Genomic DNA, 21935 nt, shown 5'->3' with positions numbered 1-21935 from the left:
CGGTGTTCGAGCCTAGGCAGGAACAGTTGCCAACTATAGGATAGGGCTTCTTATGGCTCAACACTCAAAAAGAGCGAAAAACTACAAAAAGAAAATGCTCGAGCCTGCCAGGATTCGAACCTGGAATCTTCTGATCCGTAGTCAGACGCGTTATCCGTTGCGCCACAGGCCCGCGGTGCTCAAGCCTAGACAGGAACAGTTGCCAACTATAAGATAGGTCTTATAGCGCTACACTCAAAGAGAGCGAAGAAACTGCAAAAAGAAAATGATCGCGCCTGCCAGGATTCGAACCTGGAATCTTCCGATCCGTAGTCAGACGCGCTATCCGTTGCGCCACTGGCATGCGGTGCTCGAGCCTAGGCAGGAACAGTTGCCAACAATAGGATAGGGCTTCTTATGGCTCAACACTCAAAAAGAGCGAAAAACTACAAAAAGAAAATGCTCGAGCCTGCCAGGATTCGAACCTGGAATCTTCTGATCCGTAGTCAGACGCGTTATCTGTTGCGCCACAGGCCCGTGGTGCTCGAGCCTGGACAGGAACAGTTGCCAACTATAAGATAGGTCTTCTTATAGCGCAACACTCAAAGAGAGCGAAGAAACTACAAAAAAAAACATGCTCGAGCCTGCCAGGATTCGTAATCCGTTGCGCCACTGGCCCACGGTGTTTGAGCTTGAACAGGCACAGTTGCCAACCATGAGATAGGTCTTCTTATAGCACAACACTCAAAGAGAGTGAACAAACTACAAAAAGAAAATGCTCGAGCCTGCCAGGATTCGATCCTGGAATCTCCTGATCCGTAGTCAGAGCGTTATCCGTTGCGCCACAGGCCCGCGGTCCTCGAGCCTCGACAGGAACAGTTGTCAACAATAAGATGGGTCTTCTTATAGCGCAACACTCAAAAAGAGCGAAAAACTACAAAAAGAAAATGCTCGAGGCTGCCAGGATTCGAACCTGGAATCTTCTGATCCATAGTAAGACGTGTTATCTGTTGCGCCACACGCCCATGGTGTTTGAGCTTGAACAGGAACAGTTGCCAACCATGAGATAAGTCTTCTTATAGCGCAACACTCAAAGAGAGCGAAGAATCTACAAAAAAACGTGCTCGAGCCTGCCAGGATTCCTACAAGATATCTTCTGATCCATGGTCAGACGCATTATCCGTTGCGCCCACGGTGTTCGAGCTTGAAAAGGAACAGTTGCCAACTATGAGGTAGATCTTATAGCGTAACAATCAAAAAGAGCGAAAAAACTAACAAAAGAATCTGCTCGAGCATGGAATCTTCTGATCCGTAGTCAGACGCGTTATCCGTTGCGCCACAGGCCCACGGTGTTCGAGCTCGAACAGAAGCTGTTGCGAACAATAAAACAATCTTCTTGTAGCAAAACACTCTAAGATAGCGAAGAAACTGCGAAAAAAATTTGTTCAAGCCTGCCAGGATTCGAACCTGGAATCTTCTGATCCGTAGTCAGACGTGTTATTCGTTGCGCCACAGGCCCACGGCGTTCGAGCTTGAACCCGAACAGTTGCCAACAAGAAAATAAGTCTTATAATAGCGCAGTACTCAAAGAGGACGAAGACACTGCGAAAAACAAAGTGCTCGAGCCTGCGAGGATTCAAACCTGTAATCTTCTATTCCGTAGTCGGACGCGTTATTCGTTGTGCCACAGGCCCACGGTGTTCGTGTTTGAACAGAAGCAGTTGCCAACAATAAAATAAGTCTTCTAATAGCACAACAATCTAAGAGAGCGAAGAAACTGCGAAAAATCTTTGTTCGAACCTGCCAGGGCTCGAACCTAGAATCTTCTGACCCGTAGTCAATCAATCAATCAATCAATGAAGCTTTATTTTCATAAATAGATATATGCAATTACAGGGATTATTTGGACCGATAGCCTAAAGTGGCTAGTGGACGGTCCAATACAATGTGCAACATAAAAAAGTGTACAGGTCAGCTCTGAGGTAACAACATAAAAAAACAATCATGTGATACAGATAACACAGTAATACATTTTTTCTTGCAGATATGCATACTTATTAGCTTGCAGCTAGTTTCTATACATAGGCACTTATTAAAAAAATACAATGAAAATCGAATCACACACACATGCTTACATGTCTTGACTCCACAGAAAAAATGATTTACATGCCATGCTGAAATTACGTGCCGTTTTAATCTCTAGGGGGACCGTGTTCCATATTTTTGTTCCACTAAACTGTATCAGTCTTTCTCCGTAAACATTAAAACATTTGGGCAGATTGAAATTACCATTCGAAGCATGTCGCGTATTGCGTTTAGGAATTGAAAAAAGATCAGCAGGCAAAGGTGAATTTCTATTAATTATGTTATTTACTGAAACAGCAATTTTGTAGTCACGCAACATCGGAACCGAGAGAATGCGTTGTGATTGGAAAATATTACTTACTGATTCACCTTGGCTTATGATTTTCAGTGTACGCTTTTGAAGTCGTTCAAGAGTTTTTAGATAACTGTTGTACGTCACACCCCACGATTCCAGACAGTAACCTCTGTGACAATGACACAATGAAAAGTAGAGTGTGCGGAGTATAGCTTGTGGAAAATATTGGCGAGCTTTTATTAGAGAATAGCAGCCATAGGCTAGCTTTGCGCACACACTTTGTACTTGCTCATGCCAGTGTAAGTGTTCATCAAAAGTGACGCCTAAATATTTAAAACAAGGAACTTGTTGAATAGGAGTGTTGTTTATTGTTAGGTTAAGAGATTCAGCGTCAATATGTTTCCTACGAGAGTGAAACACCATATACTTTGTTTTAGTACAGTTAACAGTCAGCTGATTCCTGGCAAACCATTCCGAAATGTTCGATAAATCGGTCATCGCGTCATTTTGTAAATCTGCTAAGGAGTGTCCTGTGAAAACTAAAACAGTGTCGTCCGCGTACATCAGTGCCCTTGACCTTTGTAGGGATCGCGGGACATCATTAATATAAAGAGAGAACAATATAGGGCCCAAAACTGAACCCTGTGGCACCCCGCATTTAATATAACCGTAGGATGATTTGATGTCACCAATGACTACCTTTTGTTTGCGTGCCGATAGATAACTAGAAAAAAAAATCAAACGAGTTACCTTTTATCCCATAAGAATGCATTTTTTCCAGTAAAATGGAATGACTAATAGCATCAAATGCCTTTCGTATGTCTAAAAATACTGCTATTGCTATGTTGTTTTCATGTAGCGCGGAATTGATATATTGCGTAAGCATCGAAACAGCAGTTGAAGTGGACCTGTTTGCAACAAAGCCGTGTTGCTGGGGACAAAGTACATTCTGTTCACCCAGGAAGCGCCTTAATTGCGACGAAATTAGTTTTTCAAGCGTAGTGTTAATACTACTCAGAACAGATATTGGTCTGTAGCTGTCCGGAAGATTCCGATCACCAGATTTGTACACTGGTATTACTTTGGCGGTCTTAAGTATACTAGGATAAGTTTTAGAGGAAAATGCATGATTAAATATATGGCATAAGGGACCACACAATACATCAATATTCTCCTTTAAAATCCTTGATGATATGGCGTCATGTCCAGCTGCCTTGTTCCCTGGTAACTTATTAATTACTTGTCGGATGTCATCCTCAGTTACATCACATAAATCAAAATTATTGGTAACAGTACAGGGTGCATTTAAATTCTGCATATGAGTAGGGAACTTCCTCGCAAGGCTGAGACCAGTATTAGTAAAGTAATCGTTAAAGTTGTCGGCCACTTCACGAGTTGGATTATCAGGTGTAATGCGTTCTTTGCTACCCATGCCAGTGACGTCTTTAACAATCTGCCATATTTTCTTCGTGTTACCATCATTTTTTTTCACTAGGTTGGTATAGTAGCACTTCTTGGATTTTCTTATCATTGCTACTGACTTGTTTCTGTAAAGCTTAAAATTTTGATGGTAGTATTCATTGCTCCTGTTATTTTTCCATTTGTCGTAGTAAAAATCTTTCAGCTTCAAAACCTCAAGTATATTTCTATTCATCCATGGACATATGGCATGGTCATAATTTCGGCGCGAACAGCTACGCGTTGATCGTTCAATGACATCCATAATGCATTTTACAATGTTATCACACTCGACGTCCACGTCTTCATCATAGAGGGCATCAAAATTCGTTCCTTGTAGTAGTTTTTGCACGGAATTATAGTCGACACGTGTTGTTCGTTTAATGGCAGGTATGGCAGGAGCACAAATGTATTTCTGGGGTAAAAATAGAAAGGTGGGATTGTGATCCGCAATAGCAACAGCGTATACGCCTGCCGATACATCCAGGTCAGCGTTACACAACACGTGATCAATAATCGACTCCGAGTGGTCTGTTATGCGAGTGGGTGATGAAATAACATTTCTCAGATTAACTGATTGTAGCAAAAACACGTAATCATCACATGTATCTCCAGACACGTCTATGTTAATATCACCGCAGACAATAATAGGTGCTTTAGAGGCCACAATGGGTATCATGGTACTTTCCATCACAGTAATGAAATCAGCCACACTGGAAATTGGTGGACGATATATTACACCGATGATGACACCATTCTGAAGATGAATAAAAAGAGTCTCTGCCGATGAACTGCAGCATGAGCTATTGCTAAGGTGAACGAAACTAAAGCAGTCTTTGATAAATAGCGCCACACCCCCTCCTCGTGTAGCACTGTTTCTAGGTTGCGAAAGCATGACGTAGCCGGGTAAATGAACTGATTCGCTTTCTCGAAGCCAAGTTTCAGTTATAGCGATGACATCATATTTAAACGAGTGCTGTGATAAGTACGAAAGCAGATGATCGAAGTTCTTTTTTATGCTGCGAATATTACAATGTAATACTGCGAAATGATCCTGCTGCAGCCATATGTTTTCAACCTCAGAAAAAGAAAACGCCATTTAAAAGTATAGGAAAATCCAGGTTACAGAAACAAGCAGGCAATCCTCAAACAACTTTGGAAAGATCCTCAGCACATGTGACGTGAAGCACACGTGAATTATCCGCCTTCCGCATCAAAATCTTTCCACCAGTTACCCAGGTGTACTTCCACTTTTTTTCCCGCTTTGTCTTTAGAGCCGCGTCAGACGCGTTACTTGTTGCGCCACAGGCCCACGGTGTTCGAGCTTGAACAGAAGCAGTTGCCAAAGTCAAAATAAGTCTTCTAATAGCACAATACTCTAAGACAGCGAAGAAACTACAAAAAGAAAATGCTCGAGCCTGCCAGGATTCGAACCGGGAATCTTCTGATCCGTAGTCAGACGCGTTATTCGTTGCGCCACAGGCCCGTGGTGCTCGAGCCTGGACAGGAACAGTTGCCAACTGTGAGATATGTCTTCTTATAGCGCAACACTCAAAAAGAGCGAAAGAACTGCAAAAAACGCTCGAGCTTGCCAGGATTCGAACCTGGAATCTTCGTATCTGTGTTGCCACAGCCCCCGACTGTTGGAAGTTGGGCATGTGCCATTCATTCGTTGTCAACAGTTTTTTCTAGCACGCACGCACACACACACACACACACAGAGACACTATATATACATATATATATATATATATATATATATATATATATATATATATATATATATATATATGACTCTGACGAAGGCCGTGCCACGGCCGAAACGTTAGTAAATACGATCCTTTTCTTATGTGCTATCTTCAAGTTATTTCAATATAGAAAATACCCGGACCTGTCGTGCCTTCCCTTCAAGTTCTATATATATATATATATATATATATATATATATATATATATATATATATATATTTATTTATTTATTTATTTATATATATATATATATATATATTTATTTATATATATATATATATATATATATATATTTATATATATATATATATATATATATATATATATATATATATATATATATATATTTAGATTGTGATGTAACGTTGAAGGCAACCTTTATTAGGCCCAGAAGACAGGATGAAGCGACCACGCCCAAGACACAGAGCTCAGACTAGCCAAGTCCCCACAGCAGATGAAGATGACGATCACTCATGATGATGAATATGTGTAAAGAAAGTAGATGTGCTTAATGAATGCCTACACTAACTTCCCCCCCACGTGAAAGCGGTCATCCTGACCGCAGTTCTTGGCCGCAGTTTAAAGCGAAGATGAACGCCGTATGAAAGGCTTCATGTGAGGTACGTGGACTTTTTCTGCTGCCCTGTAGCGGCAGTCCGTCGGAAGAAGAACGGGTGCCACGCGATAATCCATAGCAGACGTTTGCTCCAAGACAGTGCAGGGGCCAATAAAACGTAATTGAAACTTCTCGCACAGTCCTGGAGTGCGAATGGGTGTAAGAAGAAGGACTTCGTCACCAGGGCTGAAAGACACGGCACGATGAAAGGCATCATATTCAAGCTTGCGATCCTGTTGCTTGGCTTCAGTGTTGACGCGAGCCAGCTGGCGGCAATGAAGTAGACGAGACACGTATTCTTCACTTGAACATGAACATGGTTTGACAGGCGCAGAGAAGAACGAAACATTGAGGAAAGAAGGAGGGAAGCGACCATGGACGAGGTAGAACGGCGAGAAACCGGTTGTGCGCTGTACAGAGGTATCATACGCAAAAGTGACAAATGGCAAAATGGTGTCCCAGTTTCTGTGGTCGGGTTTGATATACATCGCTATCATATGTGACAGTGTACGATGAAACGCTCAGTCAGGCCGTTCGTCTGAGGATGGTAACTGGAGCTTCTTTTGTGTGTAGTGCCGGATGCCTTGAGCGCTTCTTCGACGAGTTCTGAAAGAAATACTCTTCGACGGTCGCTCAGGAAGGATTATTGCTCGAAGGATGAAGTCGGCCACTTCCGAAGCTGATGCAGAAGGCGCGGGAGCTGTTTCGGCGTAGCGGGTCAGGTGGTCGACAGCTGTAACTATCCATCGATTGCCCGGAAGAGTCATAGTAAGCGGACCATACAGGTCAATGCCAACTGCCTCGAATGGTTGCAGGGGACACGGGAGCGGTTGTAATTGTCCACTTCGAGTTAATGTAGGTAGCTTGCGACGCTGACAAAGGGTGCATGAGGCAAGGTTCTTCGCGACACAGGTGGACAAGCCCGGCCAGTAGTAGTGACACCTTATACGATCATACGTTTTATGGAAGCCCATGTGTCCAGCAGACATGCCATCGTGATATGTCTTGAGGACTTGAGCCCGAAGAGAGCGAGGTAGAAAGGGCACCCAGCGTTGACCATCAGGGTGGTAGATATGCCGGTACAAGACGGGGTTGTTCAGCTTGAAATGCGTCAGCTGTCGGTGAAGACGGGCGTTAGGGGGCCGGCAAGTCCCGTCAAGGCGGTCCATGATGCGGCGACAGTAAGGGTCAGCACGTTGGTGAGCCAAGAACAAACCACACTCGCTTGGAGAAGTTGGGTCCACAGTAGCTAATGACGAAACATGTAGGGAAGAGACGGCCGAAAGCTTCTCGAGTGCGGCAGTGGCGGGTTTATTAAGTGGCTCCGAAGAGAGCGGACAACGCGAAAGTGCGTCGGCGTCTTGATGCTTGTTTCCCGACTTGTATGTGATCGTGAAGTCGTATTCTTGTAAGCGAAGAATCCAGCGACCAAAGCGGCCGGACAAGTTCTTGATTGTCGAGAGCCACCACAAGGCGTGATGGTCCGTAACCACAGTAAAGTGGCGGCCGTGGAGATAAGGTCGAAATTTTTGTATCGATCATACGACCGCTAGGCACTCCTGTTCGGTGATGGTATAATTTTTTTCGGCAGGGGTCAGTGCACGGCTCGCGTATGCGACGACTTTCTCACGTGAAGATTTGTCTCGCTGTAGGAGAATTCCACCAATGCCTCGACCACTAGCGTCTGTATGCAGGAGCGTTGGCGCGGTTTCGTCGAAATGGCAGAGGACTGGTTCGGATGTGAGTGCACACTTCAGTTCGGCAAACGCCGCTTCACATTCAGGAGACCACACAAAGGTGATGCCTGATCCGAGCAACTTGTGCAATGGTGAAGCTATTGAGGCGAAGTCTCGAATGAATCGGCGAAAATAAGAAGCGAGGCCGAGGAAACTGCGCAAATCTTTGGCTTTTTCAGGACGCGGGAAGTATGGGACAGCGGAAATCTTGTCAGGATCGGGACGAATACCATCCTTGCTTACGACGTGGCCTAACACTTTAATCGTCTTGCTCAAAAACGGCACTTCTTGGTGTTCAGCTGAAGGCCTGCGTTTGCAAGGCACGTAAGAACTTCGTCCAGTCGTTGCAAGTGCAGGGAGAAGGTTGACGAGAAAATAACGATATCGTCAAAGTAGCACAAACAAGTCTTCCAATTCAAGCCTCGTAAAACTGTGTCGATCATCCACTCTAATGTTGCTGGAGCATTGCAAAGGCCGAATGGCATGACGTTCAATTCGTACAGCCCATCTGGTGTTGAAAACGCTGTCTTTTCTTTGTCATCCTCGTGCATGGGTATTTGCCAGTAACCTGAACGCAGGTCTAGGCTTGAGAAGTACTCAGCACCTTGCAGTGAATCCAAAGCATCGTCTATGCGCGGCATGGGGTAAACATCCTTGTGGGTAATCTTATTAAGTTCTCTGTAGTCCACGCAAAATCGCACGGAGCCATCTTTTTTCCTTACTAAAAACACAAGGGATGACCAAGGACTCACGGAAGAACGTGTAATGTTCCGTTGCAGCATATCGGCTACATTTTGTTCAATGATCTCACGCTTGGACGAAGAGACACGATATGTTCGACGGCGTACGATGGAAGTGCCATCGGTCTGAATACGATGCCTAATAATGGACGTCTGTCCCAGAGGTGAGGAATGGGCATCAAACAATCTCCTATGCTTTCGTAGCAAGGCAAGCAACTCATCTGTCTGTAAAGAGGTCAGTTCTGGACTACTAGTCGCAGCAAGAACAGAAACGCTTGATGAACGTCCAATAGAAGGAAGGCCAGAACACGCTGGAATAAGCGGGACAACAGAGACAGGTTGAGATTCAGAAACGCAAGCCATTGTGGTGCCTGTAGAAATGAGAATTTTCTCAGAAGTCTGGTTTGTGACGTAGAGAAGTCCGGAGCCATTGTGGAACCCCGCTACACCCGAAGCAAGGGCTATATCTCCTGCGAGACAGCGTGCAGATGGTTGGACAAACACGTCACCAGAGTCGATCACATTAGAAGTGATGGCAACTATCCGCTGATGACCTGGTGGTAGCTCGGTATCTTCAGCAGCGAGCAAGTGAACGGGCTTGTCATCCACATACAGGGCATAGTCAGTTTCCATCATATGAACAACACTTTCTCGACAGCAGATGGAAGCGTTCGCCGTAGACAGAAAATCACAGCCTAATATAAGCTGGTGGGCACACGAACTCAGCACAGCAAATTGCACAAAATGAAGAAGCCCAGCTATGAAAACACGAGCGGCGCACATAGCGGCAGGTCTAATGGCGTCCCTTTGAGCAGCGTGCAGTGTAGGTCCAACATAACGGGTGGTGACTTTTCGCAGACGTGAGCACAAAGAACGATGAATCACAGACAAACAAGCACCAGTGTCTAATAAAGCGTCCACGTACACACCTTCTATTAAAACAGATATCGTATTGTATGGACGCACTGGAGGAATTTCTGTCTTTTGTTCGATGCAGCTTTTCCTCCAAAAGCTGCAGAGGTTAGTTTTCCGGGCGTTGGTTGGTGCATTGCGAGACAGGTCGCAATGGAGACGTGGAACGGCGGAGGGGTGATGGTGAGCGGCGTCTAGTGGAGCGGTAAGAACTGGTTGGCTCAGATGTCGCAGTTGGAAACGGTGAGTGGCGTAGCGGCGGATCATAAGGACGACGTTGGAAAGCGTACCAGCTTGTCCCATCATCTCGTCCGTAGGTGTCGAATCCACGACGCTCATCCTGCTGATGCTTCCGACAGACGCGTGCAATGTGGCCCCGATAGCCGCAGTAATAACAGATCGGACAACGCGGCCGCCACAGTGGGTGAAAGGGCTGGCTAGTCACACTCGGAGTCAACGAAGCCAGCGGGGCAGGCGTCGAGTGTGCGGGCATCGGTTGTTCGACGGGTGGTGAGCCAGCGAGGACTTGTGCGTACGTCGGCTGGAGTCGAGGTACTGGAAAGTCTACATACTCTGGCCCGGTCATGGACGCCAACTCCTCTTTGATAACGTCGCGCAAAACAGCGTTGGAGGGGGCAGGTGGACTCGGTGTCATTGAGAGGCCGAAAGATTGCAGCTCTTCCCGTATAATTGCCCGGATGATGGCACGCAATGAGGCATCAGTCGTGGTGGTGTTTTCAGCGCTGTCCGGCGGTAACCGTTGGGATTCAAGTTCTTCTAGGCGTTGGCACGTGGCAACAACGTCAGCGACTGTAGTCGGGTTTTGAATGACCAAGGCATTGAACGCGACCGTGCCGATCCCTTTCAATAGATGACGAACTCTCTTTGATTCAGACATGGACGTGCTGAAACAATGAGAGAGCGCAAGCACATCCTCTATGTACGATGTGTAGAACTCACCGCATTGTTGCTTGCGAGCATCCAGTGTCTTGTTCGCGAGAACTGAACGAACCCCGGGATGCCGAAAATTTGGCGAAGCGGTTGCTTGAAACGTGTCCAGTCCGTAATGTCCGTTTCATGATTGAAAAACCATGTTTTTGCTACGCCTGTCAGATAGAAAGAAACACGGCGAAGCTTGGTAGGATCATCCCAGTTGTTAGTGGAACTCGGTCGATTGAACTGGTCCAACCAATCCTCCACAACTTCCCCTCGAAGTCCGGCGAACGTGGGCGGCTCACGCTGGTGCGCGGTGATAATCCACGATGGATAGGCCGCGGTAGCCGGGGCTGTGGAGGTAGACGAAGAAGCGCCGGTCGGCTAATCCTGAGGCATGTTACCGGACACCTGGCACAAACAACGACCTGAGCGGAGCTCCAGGAGGCAGATCGGGCTGGGAGAGGACGGAAGATCGTAGAGCACACTCCACCACTTGTGATGTAACGGTGAAGCCAACCTTTATTAGGCCCAGAAGACACGATGAAGCGACCACGCCCAAGGCACAGAGATCAGACAAGCCAAGTCCCCACAGCAGATGAAGATAACGACCACTCATGATGATGAATATGTGTAAAGATAGTAGATGTGCTTAATGAATGCCTACAATATATATATATATATATATATATATATATATATATATATATATATATATATATATATATATATATATATATATATATATATATATATATATATATATATATATATATAATGAGATCTAACAGACAGTAATGCCAAGGAATGTACAGGGGAAGTTATTAGAACATATGGAATGTAAATAAGAAGAAAGAAAAGTGGGTGAAGGCCGCTGTGACAGCTCAGTGGTTAGAGCATCGAACACGTTATTCGAAGGTCGTAGGGTAGATTCCTGCTCACGGCTGGTTATTTTTTCACCCACATTTCTTTCTTCTTATTTACATTTCATTGGTTCTAATAACTTCTACTGTACATTCCTTGGCATTACTGTCTGTTAGATCTCATTAATATTGTGTCAAAAAACGCAAAAACGAGCCCTTAGGTATACACTTCTTTCCCTTATTCATTAACGAGGGTCTCGTTTGGCAGTCTTGGTGTCATTAGGTTGTATACGAGGGACCATTAATCAGCTGCCCGCTCCTAATAAGTTCACGTGCTACGTGACGCCAAACATGCGCATAAAAGTGTGTTTCACACTCGTCGCTTGGCTTATAGATGGCGCTGACTGACACTCCTACTTTTAAATTCACATATAAACCCAAATTAGTGGATGGAGGGAAGGCTGCTGTGATAGCTCGGATTCCACTTCCGGCTTACGAGCGATACGGTCGCAGAGGGTTTTTGCGCTAGCGCCGACGATTATCAGGTGATTCTGCCAAATCTGCCTTCCGGACGTATCGCTGCGAATACCGTTTTCATGCATGGTGATCCGAGAGCCCGGCCTTACCGCGTCGAAGATTACCGGGACACTTTGGCCAAGCTTGCTGCGCTCAACGACGTTTGGGCGTTGGGGGCGTATCAAATGAACCACGTATGGGATGTGACACTCACGAGTGCTGAGGCTGCTCGGAAGTTGATCTCCGCCGTTGTTGCGCCACAGGCCCACAGCGTTCGAGCTTGAACAGGAACAGTTGCCAACAATAAAATAAGTCTTCTAATAGCACAACACTCTAAGAAAGCGAAGAAACTGCGAAAAAAATTTGTTCGAGCCTGCCAGGATTCGAACCTGGAATCTTCTGATCCGTAGTTAGACGCGTCATCCGTTGCGCCACAGTCCCACGGCGTTCGAGCTTGAACAGGAACAGTTTCCAACAATAAAATAAGTCTTCTAATAGCACAACGCTTTACGAGAGCGAAGAAACTGCGAAAAATATTTGTTCGACTATGCTAGGATTCGAACCTGGAGTCTTCTGATCCGTAGTTAGACGCGTTATCCGTTGCGCCACGGGCCCATGGTGTTCGAGCTTGAACATAAGCAGTTGCCAACTATAAGATATGTCTTATAGCGCTACACTCGAAGAGAGCGAAGAAACTACGAAAAGAAAATTATCGAGCCTGCCAGGATTCGAACGTGGAATCTTCTCATCCGTAGTCAGACGCGTTATCCGTTGCGCCACAGGCCCGTGGCGCTCGAGCCTAGGCAGGAACAGTTGCCAATTATAGGATAGGGCCTCTTATAGCGCAACACTCAAAGAGAGCGAAGAAACTACAAAAAAAACATGCTCGAGCCTGCCAGGATTCGAACCTGGAATCTTGTGATCCGTAATCAGACGCGTTATCCGTTGCGCCACAGGCCCTTTTTTTCTTTATTGCCTGCTTAGACGTACACACAGAAACACAAATACAGTCAGGGAACACAAGTAATAATGCAAGGCACATAAGACATAGAATGGGCATGGGTAAAAGGAGACACCAAACTTTCGCTGGCGTGTAATGGCTAAAATCGTCTCATGTTCATGAGTGGCTCGATCCTCGATACCCATTCAGGTATCGGATCTAAAGATTTATGTGCTTCCAGGAACCTGCCCACTGATTCGCGGAAGTACTCTTGTGCCGATCTTGCATCTATATCTACATGTCGTGCGGCCATGCAGGCCTTCCATATGCAGTGCAAACCCGGTAGCATAACAGCATCAAACGGGACACCTTCTTCGTTGTCCACAGTTAGGTAACGAATTCCTTGTGGGTCTAAAGGGAGGTCTTTCTTTAGCGTTCTTTGTAATATATCCCAGAAGAACACGCCTTCACAGCATTCTAAGAAGACGTGCTCAATGGTTTCGGGCTTTCTGCATAAAAAACAGTGCACTCCCCATGGTACATACATTCCTTTTTCCTGTAGCCATGTTTTTACCTCTAGTGTCCCGGTGTGCAATCTGAAGAAAAAGGACTTGGCTCCTGGAGCTACATACATATGTTTGACACGCTTCAGGACATCACTTCCAGACTTGGCACTATATATTGTGCGATACAAAGGCACGGGGAGTAGTATATCCACAAGATCTTTGTATAGCTTCCTTCGTTTCACTCCCGCCAGATATTCGCATGAGAATCGAGCACGCAAGAAGGTATAAGCCATCACAACCTCCTTCAAAAAACCAAAAACCCCGCCTTCAATACATTCGGTGGATACCACAAAGTCTGGCACAAGTTTGCAAAGTCTGAGCTGTAATACAGTGCGCAAAAAGGGGTCCTTCACATCCCTAAGGAAGCAGAACCGGTTCACTATTTGCCTCAGGAATAAGTGCGACAGGCTAAGACCTCCATCACGTACACGTCGGAACAAGTTGGTGCGGCTTGTCCTCTCCCAACTCGATCCCCAAACAAAAACAGCCAGAATTCTGTGGAGCTTTTGTATGTTAATGCGTGAGCAGTGCAAAACACTCAACACATACCAAAGTTTAGTAATGAAAAACACATTACACACCGTGGTACTTGCAAACATAGACAATTCCGAGCCTTTTGTCCTCTCAGTCCTTCCACGCATTTCCGCAACTTGGTTCTGCCAGTATGGTTCACTGTCCCGGTAAAACTCTAAAGGAACACCTAGGTATTTCGTGGGAGTGGAAATCCATTGAATGTTGGCAAAGGTACTGGGTTTCATTGTCCATGCTCCATGCCCGATTCCGAGGCTCTTGCCCCAGTTAACTGCACTGCCACTAGTAACAGAATAACGCTTCACAATTTCCACAGTTTTCATGACTGGCGTGGTCCCCACAAAACACCGCGATGTCGTCCGCATAAGCGAGTAGTTTTACCTCCGCTTGCTGCATTTTAAAGCCATTGATACAGTTAGCCCGTATTACGCTGAGGCACAAGGGCTCAATATATAAAGCGAAAAGTAACGGCGATAGTGGGCACCCCTGGCGCACCGACCGCTGCACTTCGATAAGCTCTCCTACTGACTTATTTATTATCAACCTTGTCGTGCAACCCCTGTACGCCATTGCGACACCTTCCATGATAACAGATCCTACGTTCACGTACTCCAGAATGGCAAATAGTATGTCGTGCGGTACCCGGTCGAACGCCTTTTCCAGATCCAACTGGAGCATTGCGACCTTCTTGCACAATACGTCACAACACTCTAGTATGCTTCTCGCCGTATGAATGTTCGTGAAAATGGTTCGTTTCTTGATACCGCACGTCTGGTGTGGTCGAACTATATCTTTCACTACTGTTTGCAGTCTTTTAGCCAACACTTTCATGAATATCTTATAGTCGACGTTCGCTAAGCTGATAGGGCGATATGCTGTTACCCGCTTTAATGTGTCGCGATCATGTGTTTTCGGGATAAGAACTGTGTGTGTGGACAGGAATGAAGGTGGTAGTCGTTTGCGCTCATATGCATCGTCTAAAACTGCAGCCAGTGTAGGGGCTACTTCGTACTTGAACGCCTTATATAAATCGGCTCCTAGCCCGTCGGGCCCGGGAGATTTCCCACGTTTCAAATCGTCTATCGCCACCGCAATCTCATCGGCCGTAATACGGCGCTCTAACATTTCCTTTGAGCTATCGTCAATCTTTGGCATTAAAGGCATGAATTCCGTCTCGAAACCCTCTGCGTCCACCGGGCAACGCGCGAACAGCTTTCTATAGAATGCTGTGAACACGTGTTCGATGCCGCTCTGATCATATAAGATAACACCGTCTTGTTCCACTTCGTGAATCTCGTTCCGGCGGGCCCACTTTTTTTCCTTTGCGAGGGCTCGTTTAGTTGGCGCCTCGCCTGTTATCGTTGCTTCTACTCTAGCTCGCACCAACGCCCCCCGATAGCGTTCGATATCAGCCTGCTCAAGTTTTTGCTTCTGTGTGTTAATGTTGTCTTTGAACGTCCAAGGCGATAGGCTTTCTTCATAAGTTAGCATTTGCAAGCTTTGCCGCAGGTTTTCCTCGTACTTATTCTTTTCGTGCTTTAAAGCGCTGGCTCGTTCAAGTGCCTTCAATTTAGCTGTTCGCTTAAATGTTTCCCATTTCTCATATATTGTTGTGTTTGTCTGGTTCTTTATCTCTTCGAGCAGGGCTAACACTTTCTCACAGAAAACCTCATCCTCCAAAATTTTAGCATGAAGTTTCCATAATTCCCACGCAAACTTATTTCGGTTTTTCGCTTTCTTATTAACATCGAATATGACTAGACAGTGGTCACTGAATGACACCGACTGCACACGATGTTCTTGCGCAAGTGCTATCAATTCAGCCGGAACATACACACTGTCCAGTCGGGCGTGGCTGGCTGCTTGGAAATGCGTGAAGCGCACAATGCGGTCGCACTCCAAGCAGTGCGCCACGTCCTCAAGCCCGTATTCATCAATTAATTCGCGAAGCTCAGCCGTGCTGGCGTCTCTATACGCTGTACCACTTGATTTATCACGCGCTGCCAGTACACAATTAAAGTCCTCCATCAGTACCAGGTTCCTTTCGACGTTGCAGTAATTTCTGACACTCTCGAAGAAATGTCTTCGTTCGTCGAGCAAATTAGGAGCATAAAGGCATATCACTCGCCATTCAAGTGAACCATAACGAAAATCACACAAAACCATGCGCCCCGCCATATCTGACCTCACGCCCCTCACTTCAAGGCCTGGGTGTTGGCGCACAAAAATAACGCACCCCGCGGATTGCCCTATGGCGTGACTCACACCCGCGTAGTACATTGACATGAAAGGTAGCACCATACTCTTGGTCTCATCATCACTTCCAATTTTGGTTTCTTGTATGGCAATGATGTCTAACTCATGTTCGATCACCAGTCTATACAACTGTCGTTGTTTTCTCCTCGCCGCAAGCCCTCGAACATTGATTGTAGCAAATCGCAAGGATTTATCTGGCAGCGCCATTTGAATAATTAATAATAGAGACCCAGAGTATGGGCTTATGCTCCTGTCTACACAAGACCTTGGGGCCTGCGACATAGGTCGAGGCTTACACAGCTTACTGCTACGTGACCGGGGGCGGTGGCGGCGGCTTCGTCGTCGCCGTCAGCCTCCGATCCTGTGGGATGTTCGGCCGTGGCCGCACTGTCGGTTGACGTACAGGGGTTGCTTTTGCTGGAGGTTCATCGCGACTGCTTGGGTCGGTAGATTCGCTCTCTCCCTCGGCGCCTTCGTGTGATCGCTTATTCGTCGTGGTGCCCTCCTTGGAAATGTCCATTTCCTCCACTACTTCCCTGTTGACCTCCTCTGTCACGTTGCTTTTGTCCTCCTGCGTCTGCAGTGCTTCCGAGGAATCATTTTTCACCAACATTGTATCTTCGGCTTTGAGGTTCGTCGACTTTACGTGAGCACTCTCACCTGAGATTTGCTCAGCTGGCACGCTGTCCATCGTGGCACTTTCTGCCTCCACTCTCGCTGCTGCCTCGGAATCTGCTTCGTCCATTAGGAGCTCCGAAGTGTCGTCGCTTCCCACGGGCCCTGCAACACTGGCGTAGGTACGCACGCATTCCGACTCGTTGTGTCCAAAACGATGACACAACGTGCACCGTGGTACCTTACAGTCCCGACGAATGTGTCCAGTGCACTGGCAACGAAGGCATAGCGGTGCCCTTCCCGGCACCACCACAAGAGCCAGCTCACCAGCCATCCTTATTTGATGGGGTAAATCTTCTGGCTTGACTCCCGCCTTAAGTGTCATCGTCACATTTCGCGTCGTTGACGCCTTGTCAGTCACACCAATGACCTTCCACCGTTCCTTGATAATGTCCGTCACCCTGCCATAGTTCAGGAAGGCCGCTCGCACGTCGTCGTCCGGTACGGTAGGCAGGAGCCAGTGCAGCTTCAACCGAAGCTCCTGGTTCGATGGATCGATGAGGAGGCAACGCTGGCCCTTCACTTTAACTTCCGCTTTTTCCAGCAGCCTCTTCGCACCTTCGGCACATTTGAACGCGACGGTCCAAACGTGATTCATTTGATACGCCCCCAAGGCCGTAACCTCGGAGAGCAGTTTCAAATCACTCAGCGTATCCCTGAAGTCTTCTACACGGTAGGGCCGTGCCCTCACATCCGCGTGCACAAAAACAGTATTCAAAACCAGACGTCCTGAAGGCACTCTAGGCAGAACAACGCGATACTCGTTATCCGAGGCAGCTATCACCCTGTTTCCGCGGCCAGAAACGGCCGCTGATACCGCTCCGACAGAGCCCATTCCAAACGCGTCCGCTCGCTATCGCGGCCGGAAGTGGAATCCTGCGCCACAGGCCCGCGGTGCTCGAGCCTGGACAGAAACAGTTGCCAACTATAAGATAGGTCTTCTTATAGCACAACATTCAAAAAGAGCGAAAAACTACAAAAAGAAAATGCTCGAGCCTGCCAGGATTCGAACCTGGAAGCTTCTGATCCGTAGTCAGACGCGTTATCCGTTGCGCCACAGGCCCGCGGTGCTCGATCATGGACAGGAACAGTTGCCAACTATAAGATAGGTTTTCTTATAGCACAACATTAAAAAAGAGGGAAAAATTACAAAAAGAAAATGTTCGAGTCTTCCAGGATTCGAACCTGGAATCTTCTGATCCGTAGTCAGACGCGTTATCCGTCGCGCCACAGGCCCGCGGTGCTCGAGCCTGGACAGTACCAGTTGCCAACTATAAGATAGGTCTTCTATAGCACAACACTCAAAAAGAGGGAAAAATAACAAAAAGAAAATGTTCGAGCCTGCCAGGATTCGAACCTGGAATCTTCTGATCCGTAGTCAGACAAGTTATCCGTTGCGCCACAGGCCCGCGGTGCTCGAGCCTAGGCAGGAACAGTTGCCAACTATAGGATAGGGCTTCTTATAGCTCAACACTCAAAAAGGGCGAAAAACTTCAGAAAGAAAATGCTCGAGCCTGCCAGGATTCGAACCTGGAATCTCCTGATCCGTAGTCTGACGCGTTATCCGTTGCGCCACAGTCCCTTTTTTTTCTTTATTGCCTGCTTAGACGTACACATAGAAACACAAATACCGTCAGGGAACACAAGTAATAATGCAAGGCACATAAGACATAGAATGGGCATGGGTAAAAGGAGACACCAAAGTTTGGCTGGCGTGTAATGGCTAAAATCGTCTCATTTTCATGAGTGGCTCGATCATCGATACCCATTCAGGTATCGGATCTAAAGATTTATGTGCTTCCAGGAACCTGCTAACTGATTCGCGGAAGTACTCTTGTGCCGATCTTGCATCTATATCTACATGTCGTGTGGCCATGCAGGCCTTCCATATGCAGTGCAAACCCAGTAGCATAACAGCATCAAACGGGACACCTTCTTCGTTGTCCACAGTTAGGTAACGAATTCCTTGTGGGTCTAAAGGGAGGTCTTTCTTTAGCATTCTTTGTAATATATCCCAGAAGAACACGCCTTCCCAGCATTCTAAGAAGACGTGCTCAATGGTTTCGGGCTTTCTGCATAAAAAACAGTGCACTCCCCATGGTACATACATTCCTTTTTCCTGTAGCCATGTTTTTACCTCTAGTGTCCCGGTGTGCAATCTGAAGAAAAAGGACTTGGCTCCTGGAGCTACATACATATGTTTGACACGCTTCAGGACTTCACTTCCAGACTTGGCGCTATATATTGTGCGATACAAAGGCACGGGGAGTAGTATATCCACAAGATCTTTGTATAGCTTTCTTCGTTTCACTCCCGCCAGATATTCGCATGAGAATCGAGCACGCAAGAACTTATAAGCCATCACAACCTCCTTCAAAAAACCAAAAACCCCGCCTTCAATACATTCGGTGGATACCACAAAGTCCGGCACAAGTTTGCAAAGTCTGAGCTGTAATACAGTGCGCAAAAAGGGGTCCTTCACATTCCTAAGGAAGCAGAACCGCTCACTATTTGCCTCAGGAATAAGTGCGACAGGCTAAGACCTCCATCACGTACACGTCGGAACAAGTTGGTGTGGCTTGTCTTCTCCCAACTCGATCCCCAAACAAAAACAGCCAGAATTCTGTGGAGCTTTTGTATGTTAATGCGTGAGCAGTGCAAAACACTCAACACATACCAAAGTTTAGTAATGAAAAACACATTACACACCGTGGTACTTGCAAACATAGACAATTCCGAGCCTTTTGTCCTCTCAGTCCTTCCACGCATTTCCGCAACTTGGTTCTGCCAGTATGGTTCACTGTCCCGGTAAAACTCTAAAGGAACGCCTAGGTATTTCGTGGGAGTGGAAATCCATTGAATGTTGGCAAAGGTACTGGGTTTCATTGTCCATGCTCCATGCCAAATTCCGAGGCTCTTGCCCCAGTTAACTGCACCGCCACTAGTAATACAATAACGCTTCACAATTTCCACAGTTTTCATGATACTGGCGTGGTCCCCACACAAGACCGCGATGTCGTCCGCATAAGCGAGTATTTTTACCTCCGCTTGCTGCATTTTAAAGCCATTGATACAGTTAGCCCGTATTACGCTGAGGCACAAGGGCTCAATATAAAAGGCGAAAAGTAACGGCGATAGTGGGCACCCCTGGCGCACCGACCGCTGCACTTCGATAAGCTCTCCTACTGACTTATTTATTATCAACCTTGTCGTGCAACCCCTGTACGCCATTGCGACACCTTCCATGATAACAGATCCTACGTTCACGTACTCCAGAATGGCAAATAGTATGTCGTGCGGTACCCGGTCGAACGCCTTTTCCAGATCCAACTGGAGCATTGCGACCTTCTTGCACAATACGTCACAACACTCTAGTATGCTTCTCGCCGTATGAATGTTCGTGAAAATGGTTCGTTCCTTGATACCCCACGTCTGGTGTGGTCCAACTATATCTTTCACTACTGTTTGCAGTCTTTTAGCCAACACTTTCATGAATATCTTATAGTCGACGTTCGCTAAGCTGATAGGGCGATATGCTGTTACCCGCTTTAATGTGTCGCGATCATCTGTTTTCGGGATAAGAACTGTGTGTGTGGACAGGAATGAAGGTGGTAGTCGTTTGCGCTCATATGCATCGTCTAAAATTGCAGCCAGTATAGGGGCTACTTCGTACTTGAATGCCTTATAAAAATCGGCTCCTAGCCCGTCGGGCCCGGGAGATTTCCCACGTTTCAAATCGTCTATCGCCACCGCAATCTCATCGGCCGTAATACGGCGCTCTAACATTTCCTTTGAGCTATCGTCAATCTTTGGCATTAAAGGCATGAATTCCGTCTCGGAACCCTCTGCGTCCACCGGGCAACGCGCGAACAGCTTTCTGTAGAACGCTGTGAACACGTGTTCGATGCCGCTCTGATCATATAAGATAACACCGTCTTGTTCCACTTCGTGAATCTCGTTCCGTCGGGCCCACTTTTTTTCCTTTGCGAGGGCTCGTTTAGTTGGCGCCTCGCCTGTTATCGTTGCTTCTACTCTAGCTCGCACCAACGCCCCCCGATAGCGTTCGATATCAGCCTGCTCAAGTTTTTGCTTCAGTGTGTTAATGTCGTCTTTGAACGTCCCAGGCGATAAGCTTTCTTCATAAGTTAGCATTTGCAAGCTTTGCCGCAGGTTTTCCTCGTAGTTATTCTTTTCGTGCTTTAAAGCGCTGGCTTGTTCAAGTGCCTTCAATTTAGCTGTTTGCTTAAATGTTTCCCATTTCTCACATATTGTTGTGTTTGTCTGGTTCTTTATCTCTTCGAGCAGGGCTAACACTTTCTCACAGAAAACCTCATCCTCCAAAATTTTAGCATGAAGTTTCCATAATTCCCACGCAAACTTATTTCGGTTTTTCGCTTTCTTATTAACATCGAACATGACTAGACAGTGGTCACTGAATGACAACGACTGCACACAATATTCTTGCGCAAGTGCTATCAATTCAGCCGGAACATACACACTGTCCAGTCGGGCGTGGCTGGCTGCTTGGAAATGCGTGAAGCGCACAATGCGGTCGCACTCCAAGCAGTGCGCCACGTCCTCAAGCCCGTATTCATCAATTAATTCGCGAAGCTCAGCCGTGCTGGCGTCTCTATACGCTGTACCACTTGATTTATCACGCGCTGCCAGTACACAATTAAAGTCCCCCATCAGTACCAGGTTCCTTTCGACGTTGCAGTAAATTCTGACACTCTCGAAGAAATGTCTTCGTTCGTCGAGCAAATTAGGAGCATAAAGGCATATCACTCGCCATTCAAGTGAACCATAACGAAAATCACACAAAACCATACGCCCCGCCAAATCTGACCTCACGCCCCTCACTTCAAGGCCTGGGTGTTGGCGCACAAAAAGAACGCACCCCGCGGATTGCTCTATGGCGTGACTCACACCCGCGTAGTACATTGACATGAAAGGTAGCACCATACTCTTGGTCTCATCATCACTTCCAATTTTGGTTTCTTGTATGGCAATGATGTCTAAATCATGTTCGATCACCAGTCTATACAACTGTCGTTGTTTTCTCTTCGCCGCAAGCCCTCGAACATT

General features: G+C 46.7%; 5 non-coding genes across 5 annotated transcripts; all 5 read right to left on the bottom strand.

The window, feature by feature from the left end:
• Positions 1 to 99: 99 nt before the first annotated feature.
• Positions 100 to 172, bottom strand: TRNAR-ACG (transfer RNA arginine (anticodon ACG)). The gene has a single exon. It is a non-coding gene; the product is annotated as a tRNA-Arg (tRNA).
• A 271-nt stretch (positions 173 to 443) lies between these two features.
• Positions 444 to 516, bottom strand: TRNAR-ACG (transfer RNA arginine (anticodon ACG)). Its single transcript has one exon. It is a non-coding gene; the product is annotated as a tRNA-Arg (tRNA).
• A 12253-nt stretch (positions 517 to 12769) lies between these two features.
• Positions 12770 to 12842, bottom strand: TRNAR-ACG (transfer RNA arginine (anticodon ACG)). Its single transcript has one exon. It is a non-coding gene; the product is annotated as a tRNA-Arg (tRNA).
• A 4999-nt stretch (positions 12843 to 17841) lies between these two features.
• On the bottom strand, positions 17842 to 17914 carry TRNAR-ACG (transfer RNA arginine (anticodon ACG)). Its single transcript has one exon. It is a non-coding gene; the product is annotated as a tRNA-Arg (tRNA).
• A 272-nt stretch (positions 17915 to 18186) lies between these two features.
• On the bottom strand, positions 18187 to 18259 carry TRNAR-ACG (transfer RNA arginine (anticodon ACG)). The gene has a single exon. It is a non-coding gene; the product is annotated as a tRNA-Arg (tRNA).
• Positions 18260 to 21935: the final 3676 nt, after the last annotated feature.

The sequence above is a fragment of the Rhipicephalus microplus genome, chromosome X (assembly GCF_043290135.1).
Source record: "Rhipicephalus microplus isolate Deutch F79 chromosome X, USDA_Rmic, whole genome shotgun sequence".
Classification (NCBI taxonomy): Eukaryota; Metazoa; Arthropoda; class Arachnida; order Ixodida; family Ixodidae; genus Rhipicephalus; species Rhipicephalus microplus.
This window is presented reverse-complemented; position numbering and strand designations above follow the sequence as displayed.